Source organism: Panthera pardus, unplaced genomic scaffold, assembly GCF_024362965.1.
Source record: "Panthera pardus isolate Hobbes unplaced genomic scaffold, ASM2436296v1 HiC_scaffold_6, whole genome shotgun sequence".
In the NCBI taxonomy this organism is placed as follows: domain Eukaryota; kingdom Metazoa; phylum Chordata; class Mammalia; order Carnivora; family Felidae; genus Panthera; species Panthera pardus.
In genome coordinates, this window is record NW_026526991.1 from 43,024,754 (window position 1) to 43,042,081 (window position 17,328).

The 17,328-nt window shown below is 35.5% G+C and overlaps 1 protein-coding gene across 15 annotated transcripts in view; it reads left to right on the forward strand.

Moving 5' to 3' along the window:
• The window catches only part of KCNC2 (potassium voltage-gated channel subfamily C member 2), a 196,373-nt gene that overhangs the window by 167,081 nt on the left and 11,964 nt on the right, over positions 1-17,328 (forward strand). The gene's annotated exons all lie outside the window — the stretch shown is intronic.

Genomic DNA, 17,328 nt, shown 5'->3' on the forward strand with positions numbered 1-17,328 from the left:
CCCAGATCCACCCTGTATGAAATTGGGATAATGAGCATTTGTTGTTTTAAGTTGCTCAGTTTTGAGGTAGTATTTACACAGCAATAGGTAACTCCAGCAATGTCCACAAGCATGGGACAAGTAAATTGATTAGAAGACTATGGCAGTTTCTCAAGAAGATGATACTTACTTGGCTTCTGGTGAGTTTGTGAATTAGACACGGAAGTGAGGAGGGAGAGGGAAGCACCAAGATGACCTCTCAGTTTTGACTTGAGTAACAATTTTTGTATTTACTGAGGTAAAGAAATTGAGAGAAAGAACAGATTTGAAAGGAAAGAAATAAAAAACAATAAGTAAACTTATTTGACATCATGTCCTGTTACAAATATAAGAAAACAAATGATCAAGAATTCAGTGAGGTTAGGGCTGGAGATACAAATTTGGAATCATAAGCAAATGCATGTAGGTTTTTAATAATTGGACCATATCAGGTCACCTAGAAATAGAAAGGGACCTGAAGTCAAGTCATATGCCACTCCAACATTTGGAGGTCAGGTGGAAGAGAAACCTAGCAAAGAAAACTAAAAAGCATTGGCCAGACAAGCGGGAAGAAAATAAGAACATGGTATTCTGGAAGTGGTTTAGTCAGAGTGTCTCAAAGGGATACAGCCTTTAGCAACCTTCAGGGTTTCCTGCTTTTTGAGAGCATGAACATAAATGTATCCATTGGAATGGGCAACAGATTTGCAAATGATGACCACCCCAAGAGCTAGCTGCTCTTATTGGAGAAATATGCATAGAAGACTGACCAGAGTGGGTTGACCACTGACTTTTAAGCATTTTGTTTCCTTCTTATTGAATGGACTATATTTGACCCTTTTTTGAGGCATTTATTTTCCTACAGAAATATAGAATAGATGCTCCTTGTACACAAGAACTTGTTTTGGTTTCTCCAGAATTTCACACCACAGGGCTTTCAACTTAATAGTTGGACAATAAATATTTATTGAATTGAATTACAGACTCTTGAGCGACGTATAAAGAAACTGCAGAACAGAGAAGAAACCAAACTCTAGGGCATTTTTCAAAAGTCCCGTGAAGGATAATAGCCATTTTAAAAGTACCTTTGAGGTAAGGAAGTTCCTTTTCCAATCCTAGTTCTTTAAAATTTTACCCTATCTAAAGGAATTTTCGTATTTGTAAAATCAAAATCAAGGCATATTGGATGTGCAAAAACTCTTAAATAGTATTAGGTGGCTGATTTGCTTAGTATTCCTAAAATTTGTGCTTTATTCAAACAAATAAATAAAACCCAAAAATGGCAAAGCAGAAGAAAATAAAACAAAGCTTAAAAATCTAGCTATTCCCAAATACTTGAAATTTTAAAAAGAGGAAATAAGATGATAAAAAATAGAACATGCATGAAACTCTAAAACACAGTTTAGTTATTTTTCCCCCCCAGGTAACTAAGAGCTTTCAGCACGTATTTTAAAAGACGTGTTTTACCTTTAAGAATGGAACCACTCAAGTTGTGGGTGTCATTTCAGAGACTGCTTTCCTGACTGTATTTTTAAGATTCTGCAGGTGGAAAAGAGACACGTTCTCTTTTAGGTTTCCTTCTAAGTCAGCACTGTGCAAGCTCAAGAGAATATTAAATGTAGTATTTTCTAGCTCTATTAAATATTCAGAAGCTTTCCTTCTGTTGTCTCTATATCAAGGACAAGTCCTGTAAACCTTGCTCTGAAAGCTCTGAAATGAGCTAAATAATCTATGAAAACAACCATTTCTTTCTTTGGCTAGAAAATGGAGATTAAAAATATATATACAGGAGGAAAAAGGACTCAGCTCACACTTGTCCATTCATGCAAATTTCAGAATTTTTTTTAGATACTTTAGGCCCAGCATGTATAGTTAACTGTCCAAAAAAATGAACACACAATTGCTTTCTAGCCTTATCTTTGCCTATGTAGAATCAGCGTTTGGTTATTATACTATTTATTTTATAAGGACCTTGAAAAAGTACTGTATATAAATATCAGGAATAAAGCTCAGAAATTTTATTTTCCTAGTTTTATTGCTTTTGTACTATTGATGACCAAAGTTTAGCATTCATGTATGCATATTTGCATGTATATAGGTGTATAAAACACTATTTATAGGAATATTGTAATATTTATTTTCTTAATATTTCTGCTCAATAGAGTTGAAGATTCTTGTTAAAAAATGAATTTAGAGAGCAATATATGCCATAAAACAGAGAGCTTTGACCTTAGTCTTTATACCTCAATTTGCTTTTCTATAAAATGGGTTAATAGAATCTACTATGCAAAATGTTTTCAGGATTAAATGAGATGAAAATTAATATTTTTAGGACAGATGTGCTTGCTGAACATTGCTGAACATTACCTATTAGTATTATTATGGTTATTATTTTTAGATTATTTTTATTTTTATTATTTTTAGTTGCTACTTTTTTTTTCAATATATGAAATTTATTGTCAAATTGGTTTCCATACAACACCCAGTGCTCATCCCAAAATAGTTGCTACTTTTTGAATGACAAAGGCAGTATTTCCCCTGTCATCTTAAAGCTATTGATAATTTTTATTATCACTTAATACTCCCTTAGAAGTTATCAGTGGCAAGGTCATGAATTTCTTACTTTCCTGATGCCTCTTAGGACAACAGATACTGAGTTAGATTTTGAGGGTAAAATTAGTTAAAAACAATACAAAATAATCACATAGTTCATTGGTTATAGATTTAAAAATGTCTACAATTTAAATAACTTTGATAATAGTATTCAAGAACATCTGGTACTAGTTTGTTTGCTAAACTCTCATCTTCACAATTTCAAAAATATGGTTTGGTGCTGTATTAGCTGAGTAGCTTTTTATATTTTGTAAAATTAGCCCATTAAAAAAAATTTAATGTTTATTTATTTTTGAGAGAGACAGAAACAGAGTCTGAGCAGGAGAGGGGCAGAGAGAGAAGGAGACACAGAATCTGAAGCAGGCTCCGGGCTCTGAGCTGTCAGCACAGAGCCCGACGCAGGGCTCGAACTCATGAAAACACGAGGTCATGACCTGAGCCAAAGTTGAATGGAATGCTTAACTGACTGAGCCACCCTGGTGCCCCCCATTTTTCTTATTCTTAAAGCAGAACAATTTTGTTTTTAATTTGTAATGATCTCTGTGAACAAAAGTGACTTAAGCCCTTGAAAATGCAGTAATGTGTGTGTGTGTGAGTGTGTGTGTTTACTTGCCACTTATACTTCTCAGCACCAACTGGTTTGTTAATCCCATGAAATCTGGATTCTTTCCTATTTCTTTACTGAAAACGCTTCATCAAGGGAAACTAATGTTGGCGTAATTATCTCATCCAAAAGGCCTTTCTCCATTTTTATCTTTGAACGCTACAGAAATTGACATTGTTAATCCTTCTTGCTTAAAGCCTTGCTTTCTTTTTTATCTCTGACATTGCCCTGCTCTTGTCACTCAAATTGACAGTCTATTCGCTTATTAGTTTTAGTTTATTCTTTTCTTCCTATTCTATTTGTTGTTTTCCTAGGCCTTCTTAAAAATCCATTTGGAGGAAGTGGTTGAGTGTAAATAAGTGAAACAAAATTGAGTTAAACTTTATTTTTGGTCTGGCCCCAGTGTTTATTACTTCTTGTCAATATTTATTAAGCACTAGCTTAATGCCATTGCCATAAAATGCAAATAAAAATTCCTGCTTATGGGGGCCCCTCGGTGGTTCAGTCAGTTAAGCATCTGACTTCGGCTCAGGTCATGATGTCATGGTTTGTGGGTTCGAGGCCAGCTGTGCTGACAGCTCAGAGCCTGCTACTTGCTTTGGATTCTGTGTCTGTCTATCTCTCTGCCCCTTCCCTACTCATGCGCTGTCTCTCTCTGTCTCTCAAAAATAAGTAAACACTGAAAAAAAATTTTTAAAAATGTGTTCTTATGTCACAAGATTGTGTTTTACAAAAGAAGCAGAAAATAAAATATTGCAGAAATGAGATAAGTGCTATAGTAGAGATATAAGCAAGAAACTAACAAGAAAGTGCTTAATTTTGCCTCAGATTTCAGGCATTTCAAAGACCAAAGGATTTCTGAGTTGAGTCTTAAATACTATGTAGTTCTTTGCCAGTCATTCAAAGGAAAAAAGCATATTGGACAAAGGAACTCTATGTACAAAGGCATGAGGATTGGAGTTCCTGGTACATTAGGCAAGATGGTGATATTCACAGTAGAAAGGTATGTAAGGTGCACATAAAGAAATTCCTTGAATGATATATCAGGAACATTGTGTATCCTATAATGGGAGCCATTAAATTATTTTAAGCGGATGAGTGACATAATCATATTTGTTCCCTTGAAGGAGTGCTTATTTCTAGTAATCCAGAAACAGCTAATTAAAGGCAAATTAAAAGCTAAGCCATCAGCACTGGGAATGTAGAGAAGGGAGAAAAATACTAGAGATATTTCAAGTCTGAGAATCTACAGGATTTAGGAATATGACAGATGAAGATGCTGGGAAAGAAAAAAAGAAATCTAAGTAGTAAATTATTAATTGGTAAATGATGGTTCAGAATAAAAGAAATATATAGAATGGAATAGAATAGAATAGAATAGGATAGGATAGAATAGAACAGGCAGAATAGATTTCAGTAATATATTGGGCAAGTAGAGTTTGAAGTTCCTTTTAAACCTTCACTATTAAAATGCATGATAGTCATGGTGATGGTTAGTTTTATGTGTCAATCTGGTAAACATTTCTGGATATTTCTAGAAGACATTAACATTTGAGTTAGTACACTGAGTGAAGAAGAACCCCTCCCCAGTGTGGGTGAGCATCATCCAACATGTTGAGGTTCCAAATAGGACAGAAAGGCAGAGGGAGGTGAATTTTCTCTCTCTGCTTCAGTGGGGATTCCATCTTCTCCTGACTTTGGAAATTGGAGCTCCTGGTTCTTGGGTCACCAGACTCAGACTGGGACTTACACCATTGGCTACCCTGGTTCTGAGGTCTTCAAACTCAGTCCTGGTAGACCAGGACTACCCCACCGGCTTTCCCAAGCCTTCATCTGGTAGACAGCAGATGGTGGCACTTCTTAACCTTGGTAATCATGTAAGCCAATTCCTCATAATAAATCTCTTTCTATGTACTTAGGTATATCCTATTGGTTCTGTTTCTCTGGAGAATCCAGACTAGTGGAGTTATTATTTTGATTGCCATTATATCATTTGTTATTTAATTGAGCCTGAAGAACCTTGTGGATTTGGGGAATTATGATAAATCACACACAGAAAGGTATAAGCTGGAGATTGACATGTGAGCTATCACTGGTGCATTGATGGCATTTGGAATCATGGAAGTAGAAGAGATTACTAAATTTCAAAAGATTCCGGTATTTAAGCAGATGTGGATAGATTTCTGTGACTCCTGAGAATTACTTAGTTTAGCTCTCACTTCATTCATGACAGTTTTAAAATTGTTAACATAACAAATGCATGTTTTTTATTTACTTTATAATCTAGTAAAGGAGCTGATTGTATTGAACATTGCCTTGGAGACTTTATGATCTTGTATGGAGTCACTGGTAGGCCATATTAATATTTATAGAAAGGTTAGGAGATACTTATTTTCCATGATTAGGATGTAATCCAGTGATGTAAGCAAACATATTTTTAATGAAAAAAATTACGCTGAAGTGTAATTGGCATACAATATCCTGTTAGTTTTAGCTGTACGTCTTAGTGATTTGATATTTTTATACATTATGAAATGATCCCCATAATAAGTCTAGTTGCCATCTGTCACCATATAATGTTATTACAGTAGTATTGACTATATTCCCAATGCTCTACATTACGTCTCCACGACTTAGAAAAATAATTTTTTAAAAAGAATAAAATTTCTGAAAGAGGAAGAGTAAAGTGAGAAGGGTGACATTATTTTACATTTTTGTAGATCTGTTTCATGTCTGACTTAATAGAAAGTGTCTGGATTCTCCTATCTTCTTGGCACATTCATTCTGTTGTAATATACCACATCATGTAGCCCCTGGAAAACTCCTCTATAAACTGGTAAGACAATGAGAATGAAATTATAATATTATTTCAAACTAATTTTGATTTTATAGACCCAAGAAAAGGGTCTCTGGACTGCTAGTAATTCCAGGCCACATTCAGACAGCTGTTGATATAGTTAAATTGCTTAGGCAAACGACATTAAGGTTCACCTTATAGGATTTCCAGTTACATAGCCAATCAATTCCTCCCTATTTTAAATATGACTTTTCTGCTTCTTGTATTGAAAGTACCAGTTAACCCAGGAGCTTTTGTTTTGTGGGATATAGGAAATTTGCCCCTGGGAAGAATCTGCATCTATTTGCAAGAGTATCCAAGATTTCCAGGCAGATCAGGAACTGAGACTCTAGTATTCTTTCTCCAGGTAGGCATACTTGCTGAAGTAGACTAGGGTGGATTGGAGGGGTCCTGACCCAGCTTAGTAGCAAGAAAGAACAAATATCCACCAAACAAAAGATCTTGAAGAAAAAGGAATGCACACATAAACCATGGGAGACTCTCAGGACTTGGCTATCTGTGCATATGGTTATGTTTTAGAAAGGATTACTGAGCAAGCAGGTATGGAAAAAGAATGCTAACATTTGAGACTAAAGCTTGGGATTCCCTATGTTGTATAGGGACTAGACCAGCAGAGGTGCTCTAGTAGGCTAGACAGATGTGTTGAAAGTGTATAGAGTGTTGAAAGAAACAGACTTATCAGAGTCAACAAATCTTTGGCAGGTGTTTGTAAGCTAGTCACCTCCCTTTGCCTTCAACTAGCATTCTATTTACCTCCCTCACTTTCAACTAAGTTAAACAGGATTCTTGCATAATTTAATTTGGAAAGTGTTGGCCTCAAGAAAGATATCCTAGGACTTAAGAGTAGATAGGGTTTAAAAATGTGACCTCCTAGGTATTCCTAGATCATGATGGTGTAGGTCATATCATTGCAAGACAAACTAAATCATTTAAAAATGAATTTAAGACAATATATAATAAATGTGGAAGTTTTGGAAGGAGTTTTCAATAGTTGGAATTTAAGAATTACAATTCATGTTTATGCTATGAAGTGACTATAAGCTGTTATTCTTACGACTAAAAAGTATAAAATTCTTGTCTAATAAAGCAATTATAAAAGTTATTTTCATGCAATATATTAATTACAAACACTTTAAATTTCATCATAAGACTTAGAGAACTGAAATGATACTGTGTATCCATATTTGATGACTTTTAATTGTAGTTAAACTTTGAACACCATAATTCATTGTGATAATACTAATGTCATGTATAGGCCTCCCTTGCCTGTATCCTAGAAAATTACACTCAGGTGTGAGTGGATAGGCCAAGTAAAAATTTCAGTGAAATTCCTGTTGCATAGGAAAAAAAAATGTAGAGTGAATGATGTGTATCTATATTGGATAAAGGTATCAACATGGTGGAATATCTTTATCAGGAGTCACATAAGTCTCCGTGATCAAAAAATATTTGGGTATCTTGACTTGAGAAATCTAAATCTTATATTGTTTTATATCAATTTTATACTTATCTACATAATATATTCATACCTGTAATCCATATCTGTATATAGTATACATATCTATCTATGCATATAAACACATTTGATACATTTATATAAATATAAAACATATATGTGTTATAAACACATGATTATATACAGTTACATGTAGGTTAATCTTCTTCGCCTTCTTCACTAATTTATGAATTTAGTAATCATATATGTTTTTGGCATCCCCACTGAGGAAAGATCTAATTCAACGTTATAAATCCAATAAAGTTTGTGGAACTGCTTTTAAACAGTAAAACTTGAATGAAGAGAAGTTGATTTTACCAGCCTCAAAAGAAACTGAAGTAATTGTCAACTCTGCATGGAACCAGCAGACGCAGGGCTGTAGGTGTCCCTATGTGGTTGGCCCTTGAGGATATTCTTACTAATGAAAGAGACCATTTTCTTTCTCTAGAGACCACAGTTCTGTGAACAACACCACATTCTTGTTAATTACGGCAACGCTAGTATATGAGACTTGAATACATACATAATTAAGAGCATCTGCTAAATTTAAGGTGCTGGGCAAAAGAAGGCAAATGGCAATCTGCCAATGTATAATTTCTGTGGCATAATAAAATCAGCATAATGGTCATTGAGAATGAAGATCCAAGCTTCATCCTCTCTTGGTTATTATTTTCTTTGAATTTTCTTTTAAAATAAAACATATAATACATGATTGAATTTTTTATAAAAAATTTAAACTTTGAAGATATTTATAGAATCAGTTACAATTCTCCATTAGCAACACATTCACATGATGCCACTCTTATAACTATTGCTAAGAATGTAATGTTGCTATTTATTTATAAGCATGCATTAGTTGTACATAGAGATTGTACATAGAGTTGTACATAGAAGTTGTATTAGACTCTACATATTGTTGTACCACAGTCATCTTTTTGTTTAATAGGTTTCATTGGATATCATTCCATATTTAGCTGCCTCATTCTTTGTAATGCTATATACCATTGACTTACACTTTTTTTTTTTGATAAATAATGCTTCAGTGAATGTCCTTCCACATATATCCTTGTACTTTTCTATCCACATTTTACCAGAGTAAATTTCTAAAAGTGGAAATTTTGGATCAGGAAGTACTATGAGCTCTGATTCCTCATTGTTGGAAGTCCTTGCTCATGTCTTTATTTAATTATTTAAGAGTGACAAGAAGAATGTGTATAATAAGAATGAAGCATTTCTGTTTGGAAAATATATAATGTCCTTAAAATGCAAACTAAAAATAGATATACCTCATGTGGAATTGCAAAAACTGAAATTCCTTAGTATACACACATATACACAAACACATATTTGAAACTAATGTTACAATTTTTTCCGTCTTCACGATTACAGACATTATAGAACAGGGGCAGGGTACACAAGGCAAATAAAGCAAACTCAACTCCCATTTAAGCAGATGCAGCATTTTGGCAGTTTTATGATAATGCAGGTTGGCTTAATTGACTTGGGTTGAAAGCTGGCAGTAGCAAATCTTTGCAATTTAGGATGTTCCTCCATAGTTACTTAATTCCCAAGGATCTTAATTCCTACACTACACTAAGAGTTCTGAAATCGGCATTTACTGCAACATTCTTCATGCTTTCACATCTTAACCTGAAATATGACACCTCTTCTTGAAGCAGGCAACTGTCTTCCTTTTGGCTAACTCAGTCCACCAGCAATCTTAACAGTTATATAAAAATAAAATCGTACTCCCAAGCATTGATTAAAACTGTTGTGCTGGGATCCCTTTTCAGAGCATTAGCTCCATGAGAGAAAATAGATCCTAACCATTGTTTCCATGAATAATAACCCCAGTACAATGTACCTAATGTTTTTTTGCAGCAAAACTGACAAGGTCAGGCAACCCTGAGTATCTGACAACTTTATCAGTATTTACATACAAAGGATATTTAAAGCTGATCCCAGACCAAGTATTGCAACCATAATCCCAAGAAATCATTCAGTTTAAAAATTCTTTTTTTTTAGTGCTTATTTATTTTTGAGAGAGAGAGAGAGTGAGACAGAGCATGAGCGGGGAGGGCCAGAGAGAGGGAGGCACGGAATCAGAAGCAAGCTCCAGGCTCTGAACAGTCAGCATGTCAGCACAGAGCCCGACGCGGAGCTCCAACCACTGACTGAGAACATGATCTGAGCCGAAGTCGGACGCCCAACCAACTGAGCCACCCAGGCGCCCTGAAATCAGTTTTAGTACATAAAGTTCCTGCAAGATGCCAGAGCAAGTGAGAAATCGTCTCAAAGCAGAGTGATGGTTCATCATCTTTCACAAGTGAGAGGAAATCAAGGAGGAAAGAAAACTCCTCCTTCCTAAACTCCTCATCCAATTGATGACTATTTTCACAACCTTAATTGATGAACTCCAGTGACCTCAATTTCCTGATTCGAGGAGTCTGTTTTCAAGGTGATTGTCAAGGTCAAGAAGAGCTTTCAGGCTTTTCTTTGCCATGGCCCATGAATGGGAATCTCCTTTAAGGACTGGAATTTTTGGACCATGACAAAGTATATATTTTAGGATTTGTCTTAAAAAATCTCCCTGTGGGGCACCTGGGTGGCTCAGTCGGTTAAGCGTCTGACTTCGGCTCAGGTCATGATCTCATGGTCTGTGGGTTTGAGCCCCGCATCGGGCTCTGTGCTGACAGCTCAGAGTCTGGAGCCTGTTTCGGATTCTGTGTCTCCCTCTCTCTGTGACCCTCCCCCATTCATGCTCTGTCTCTCTCTGTCTCAAAAATAAATAAACGTTAAAAAAAAAAAAATTAAAAAAAAAAAAAAATCTCCCTGTAATGTTAATTTCCAACTATTAAATTATGTCATTGATTTTTATTTTCAAATAGAGGTAAGTTTAATTTTTCTTCAAGTTCTTTTCCCCCTTAAAGGTTTATAATATAGGTTGAGGTTTCTAACTGAATTAATGGGTAAGGTGACTTTTAAAGGAGATTCTGTGTTGGAGCCAGTGGAATTTTTACATACCAAGTTAAACATACTTCAAAAACACTTTCTAATTTCCCAAGAACTGATCACCTACTTCTTGCCATCAGTCAAACCTGTGTTTGGCTCTAAAGATAGATATTAAGTTCTTCTCTTTGAACAATTTGTGGACTTGTAGAATCAGTAACGAAAGTGTGTGAAAATTGCTACATCAGTGATCCTGGGCTAGGGGAGCACAGAAAAAGGCCACTTAATCAGTCTGGTCCTCATTATGTTTGGCACTTTTGAGGTTTTATAGAGTTCAGTTTTATTCATTTTAATACTAACAGGAAAGAGAAAATGATGAAACAAAAATATAGCCTGCTTTCCTCCTCTTTCTGTCAGCCTATTATACATACTTAGAGATCTACTTGAATCTTTGCACTGACGTAGATAGACATACTATCTTCTATGTAGAACCGCACTTTGAGGGCTTTCTCTTCATGGTCGCTAATTAGAAAACAAAACAAAACAAAAACAGAGTATTAGACACTCATCAAGCTAATCATGGACACTGGGCTTAGGGAGAAAAACTGGCTACTTATTACATCCACAAGTCAATATTGTAGCAGGGCATCTCCCTTCTAAATGTCCCTGAGATGATACACGAGTTCTGTGAATTCAGTCAACAGAACACCTAGAGAGCTTTCTAAAATTTTAATTATTTAGCATGCTATATCTTATTTTCATTTAATGCCTGTAAGAGTTTGTGGTCTTACCACAGGGGAAAAGGAAGAGAGAGATGGCAATGTGATTTTCTTCCTCAACTCCTTGATAAGATTCCATTAACAGAATGAATGGAAGCTACTGAGGGCAATGTTTGGACCTACAGACCAGTTCAATTTGCTCCTGCTATAAATTTGGCTCTTTCTTTCTTTCTTTCTTTCTTTCTTTCTTTCTTTCTTTCTTTCTTTCTTTCTTTTGCTTCAATATGCATATTTTATTATTTCATTTCTGTTAGTTCCTTTTCCTCACATCATTTTTATTCTCACTAGAATGTGATCTACCTTATTATTTTGTTCATTTATTTATTCTTTCATTAATTCTTTCATCCTTCTATCCAGCCAGCCAGCCATCCTAAATACTAACCACTGTGCCAAAAGCAGGAGCTACAAAAATGGATATGAAATCATTCTGGTCCTTAAGCACTTTCCAGTTTGTGAAGGAGAAAAACAAATAAAACCTCTTCCCTCCCACCATTTCTTTCCTTTTTAATTTCTTTTACTTAATATTATTCAAACTAACCTCATATTTACCCATTTGGGCTTAACTCAGAGAGTCAGAAAAACAAAACAAAACAAAACAAGATATTTTCTGTATCCAAGTCTCTTAAAATTAAGTTCAAATGAAGTGCACAAATTCCTTGATAATGGATTCCAAGTGTTGCCTCCAGATGATTCTAGGTCTTCAAGGCTTCTGGGGTCACCTTTTCATCTGATACTCAAACTAAGTTCCCAATAAACTGAGCTCTTATTTTTCATTCTATGGGGAGATCTTTCTCTCTTAAAAACTCAATAACTCTAATACTCTCACAAGGGCTACATTTCTCCTGATTATCTTTTACTCTTATTTAGTACTCTTATAAGTTTTTGAACCTCACTGTATCTTGCCTCCATGGTTGACTGCTCCCCTCCTTTTGTCTTTGCATGGCCCAATACCTTCATCACTCGAAGCACCATCAACACCAGGTTCTTTTGTACAACCACCTTTTTTTGCTGAAGGCATAGCAGAGCAAGCAGCATCTTAAAGTTTGGTATTCCCCATCGGTGTCCCAAAGTTCTGCTGCTGTAATGCTCAGGGATCTCTCATTTGCTTGCTCCTTCCCATTATGGGACTTTCCTCATCCTCAAAGAACTTTCCCGTTTCTTTCTCTCTGGATTTCAATTTCCTTCCAACTTCCCCACTTTTAAGTTGTCAGAAGACAACATTCAACTTTTTACCATGTTATTATGAAGAATACTTTAGTTCTCTGTTATGACCTTCCCATTCTAGACCATTTCTAGTGTCTTTAGACTTTATAAATAAAAAATTCCTATCTAGCTTGTTTTTTTAAAGCAAAACAGTCATCTACTTCTGGAATGAATGTCTCTTTCCCGTAATGACAGTTTGTATCTTTTTTTATACTCTTTTTTATTTTCCTATTATACTATTATCACACTCTGGCAGAATTACAAAGTCCTTAAAAACTAAAGGTATACAGAGCTATAAAAATTACAATGAAGAATAATAAAAATACAAAATCATGTGGTTCTTCAAATAATGCTAATGAAAATATTGATAAATTCAAGTTCCAAGCGACTTGTAAAAACACAGACAACTTTTGGCTTTCAAAGTTTTTGTGTCTTAGAATTGTGTATATTTAGAGGCTGTTCAATTGCTTTGTTTCTTCACCAATATTTGTGTAGAAGCCAGAATTATGTCACAACTCACATGCGAAGACACACACACACAGGTTTAGGAAGATTCTTTTAAGAGTCTACAAATGCTTATAATTTAGAAACTTCTCCAATTCATTTAGTAATGAATTATCAACTTTGTATTATCAAGTTGAAAATACACTGAAACAGTGTTTTTCAAACTTTGATATGCATAGCAATCACTACAAAAGCTTGTTGAATGCAAATTCCCTTTCCCTAAACAAGAGAATCTGTGTCTGATGTGTCATGTGGAGGGTAAGGAATTCACATTTGTGTAAGCTCCCCAGGTATATTCTAATGAATGTGACTAAATTTCTTTTCTAGGAATATGGATGGGCAAGTATTTATTTATTTATTTATTTATTTATTTATTTACTTACTTATTTATATTTTAGTTAGTTGACGTACAGTGCAATATTGGTTTCAGGAGTAGAATTCAATGATTCATCACCTACATACAACACCCAGTGCTCATCATAACAAGTGCCCTCCCTTTTAAAAATATTTATTTATTCATTTTGAGGGGGGAGAGGAAGAAAGAGTGAGAGAGAGAGAGAGAGAGAGAGAGAGAGAGAGAGAGAGAATCCCAAGCAGGCTCTGCACTGTCAGGGCTGAGCCCAACATTGGGCTTGATCTCAACGAATCTTGAGATCATGACCTGAGCCAAAATCAAGAGCTGGACGCTTAGCCAAGTGAGCCACTTAGGTGCCCCAACAAGTGCCCTCCCTAATACCTATCACCCATCTAACCCATCCTCCTCCCACCTCCCTCCATCAACCCTCAGTTTGTTCTCTATCTTTAAGTCTCTTGTAGTTTGTTTCCCTCTTTTCTCTTTCCCTCACTTCCCATATGTTCATCTGTTTTGTTTCTTAAATTCCACATATGAGTGAAATCATATGATATTTGTCTTTCTCCAATTGGCTTATTTCTCTTAGCATAATATATTCTAGCTCCATCCATGTCATTGCAAATGACAAGATTTCATTCTTTTTGATGGCTGAGTAATATTCCATTATTTATATATATATAGCACATCTTCTTGTACATTCATCAGTTGATGGACATTTGGGCTCTCTCCATAGTTTGGCTATTGTTGATAATGCTGCTATAAACATTGGGGTGCATGAACCCCCCAAAATGTATTTTTGTATCCTTTGGGTAAATAACCTACTATTGCAATTGTTGGGTCATAAGGTAGTTCTAGTTTTACTTCTTTGAGGACCCTTCATACGGTTCTCCAGAATGGCTGCACCAGTCTACATTCCCACAAACAGTGCAAGAGGGTTCCCCTGTCTCCACACCCTTGCCAACACCTGTTGTTTCTTGTGGTGTTAATTTTAACTATTCTGATAGGTGTGAGGTCAGTAGCTCATCATGGTTTTGATTTGTATTTCCCTGATGATGAGTGATGTTGACCATCTTTATGTGTGTCTCTTAGCCACCCGGATGTCTTCTTTAGAAAAGTGTCTGTCTATTCATGTCTTCTGTGGGTGGATAATTAAAATGGGTAATTTAACAAGATGATTCATGTTACTTAAACTCCAACCACCAAGTGTAGTACCTTATGACTCTGCTGACCTTTTTCTGACAACATAATAACTCATTTAATGAACATAAGCCTCAGGTTCTGGTAGTGCTTATTGAGGTAATAATTATATATTTTTAAAGTATAAATAATAGTGATTTATAGTATTTGCATAGGACTTTAAGTTAAAAGCCACGTTAACCTATATATCTTGTATTTTTACTTCATCCCAAACAATGGGGCTGTTACAATAATTTAAGACAAGTGAATTCTAAAGCTTTCCCAATAAGCCAACAAGTCCAAAGGAGGACCATAAGCAATCAAACTGCTCTAAAGTCTCTTTACAGCCTCATTTTAAAATCTAGGTAATATTTCTAGTTTACTTAAGCCTCTTTAGGAAAAGAGGTTAACCTTTAAAATGTCAGAGCCTCTGTGCTAGCTTGGGCTTTAATCATCGTAATTTGTGCAAAAGAGGCAGACTTGGAAAACCTTCTGCTCCTGCAGTGTTACAGTAAAGGCATCACTTGAGAAAGCCAGATTGAAAAAGTCTAGACGTTTTGTTAAAATTTCCTACTGTGTTATATACGGGTCTCCCGTTTCCATCAAGTTAGCCTTCATTTATCCCTCAAATTCCAGTCTATTGATATTTTGTCAGAGGTGTCTGTGACCCCTCAGTCTAAATAAAGCCCCGTTTTTGAGCCTTTCTATCCTTCATTGCATTTATCACAATTGTAATTATATAATTTTTGCATGGTTCATTATTTAATGTCTGTCTCCCTAATGGATTGTGAATTCCTCAAATGCAGGGATTGTGTTTTGTTATCTACTGTTAAATTGAAGCCCTAACCCTGTGGCCTGGCACAGAGAGGCACCTAATTCATACTTGAATGAATGAATGAATGAAGAGTAAGAAAATGTTCCCTCATAAAAGGTCCCAGTGTTTCGTATTTACAAGCATCAAAGTACCCTAGAAAACTGTCTTTGTTGTTTGGGATATGGCTGGGAAGTGAGGACAGATTTTGAAACAGCAGTGTTGGGAAGTCCCATTCATTTCACCTGAATGTAGGTGGAGAGAGTTTGGCAAAGTTAACTGAAAAAATGCTGACTGAGGAATACTAGACGCATAAAATAAAATTACAGTTTGCTTTAACTGCCTTATATTGTCTACCTGCCTTGTAGATAGAATGTGTGCACTGAAACTTTTGACATTTCATCTGAAATGCTGGAGACTGGATGTGGATGGGGGAGCATGTGGTGGGGGGGGGGCTTGATGGGGGCATCAACATATACCCACCAGCAGGGCTCTGATGACAAAAAATTTCAGGGGGAATCAGAAACAAATCTATAGATAAAATTGTGATTACATTAAGCATTAAGAAGTAATGCATGCATCAAGGATGATTGATTCTTCCTCTAGAAGATACTATCTTGTAAAGCATCTAGAGGGTCTTAGTGATACTATTACAACAAGTAGTTATTAAAAAATGAACTGTATATTTATTTGGACAAAGGGAAAGCTGAGTGAAAACATGTTAGTGTCTTGCATTATGTCTGGGAAAAGATATTAGTGAAACCATAATGTCAAAACCAAGGGAGATTGGAAGACATGCATGGGGGAGTAAGGCAAAACCATGAAAATGGCATGCTTTGTAATTCTATATGAACAGTGTACCAACTGTTACCCTGCATAGATACAATTTCAGAATTTGAGGTGGTTCTTTAAGGCAGATAGTTACCATCCTAAGATGTTTTCTTTTAGTCCTTTTGTATCTCTCTTACATTGAAACTCAACCAGGAAAAAAAGGAGGTAGTTTCAATCTCTTCTTGAAACTTTGATCTTTTCAATGGTATGGGTGAAGAACAGGTATTAGGGGACAGTTTTGGGATTTGGATATACCCTAATATTTCCAAGTAAGGGCTACTCTCCACTTGACTGATGACCCCTTGTTCTTACATAATTAATTAATTTGGATATTCAAGGGGCAATCCCTTGGTGCTCATTACAGACGCTAAGTCCAAGGGCATTATCCGAGAGCACTAGAACTCTGCAGGCTTCTTTGAAAGCCTCTGGTACTGTCACAGTACCATTCACTCAGACAACTGGGTGTTAAGTTTTCAGAGTTTGAATATTAAGAAGTATGTGATCCCAAGATAAGTAAATGGTTTAACATATTTGTATTCAACATGCAAGCGTTTGGTAGTTAACAAAACAATTGGGAGCAAAACTTATCAGGTTAGGGTGTTTCGTCTATCCTTTTGTTATCTTACATCTTGCAAAAGTAGCTTAAACTCTGTGCTAATATTGTAGAACTGTAAAATATGATAATAGTAGTGTTATGAGATGGATATGAGTTATTTACATAATTTGTTTTTATGAATGTCTGGCAGTAATAGGAACTATATAAGGAGAGATTTTATTATTATTATTCTGTATTAGTGGGTGTGTGTATTCACATAAGGGACTGATGAAATGAACTAAAAAGTTGAATTACAAAAAAACCCCAAAAACCCTGCAATTTTATAGCATGCTACTCTAATAACACTTGGAGTTCTTTTTCAGGTGAGAAAGAAAATTGTCTTTTAATTTGTTCCTTAACTCTGTTTCTTTCTCTTCAGTCTTGTTGACTATTCCTCTTCCCTAGATTTGTTCTTTTGGACAAGTCTCCACCTTAAACTGATACAATTTAACTTTAACAAAGCTCAAAAGGTTTTGTTTTGTTTTGTTTTGTTTTGTTTTTTTCATGTCCATACCTATGACAACTTGGAGCATTTTATTTA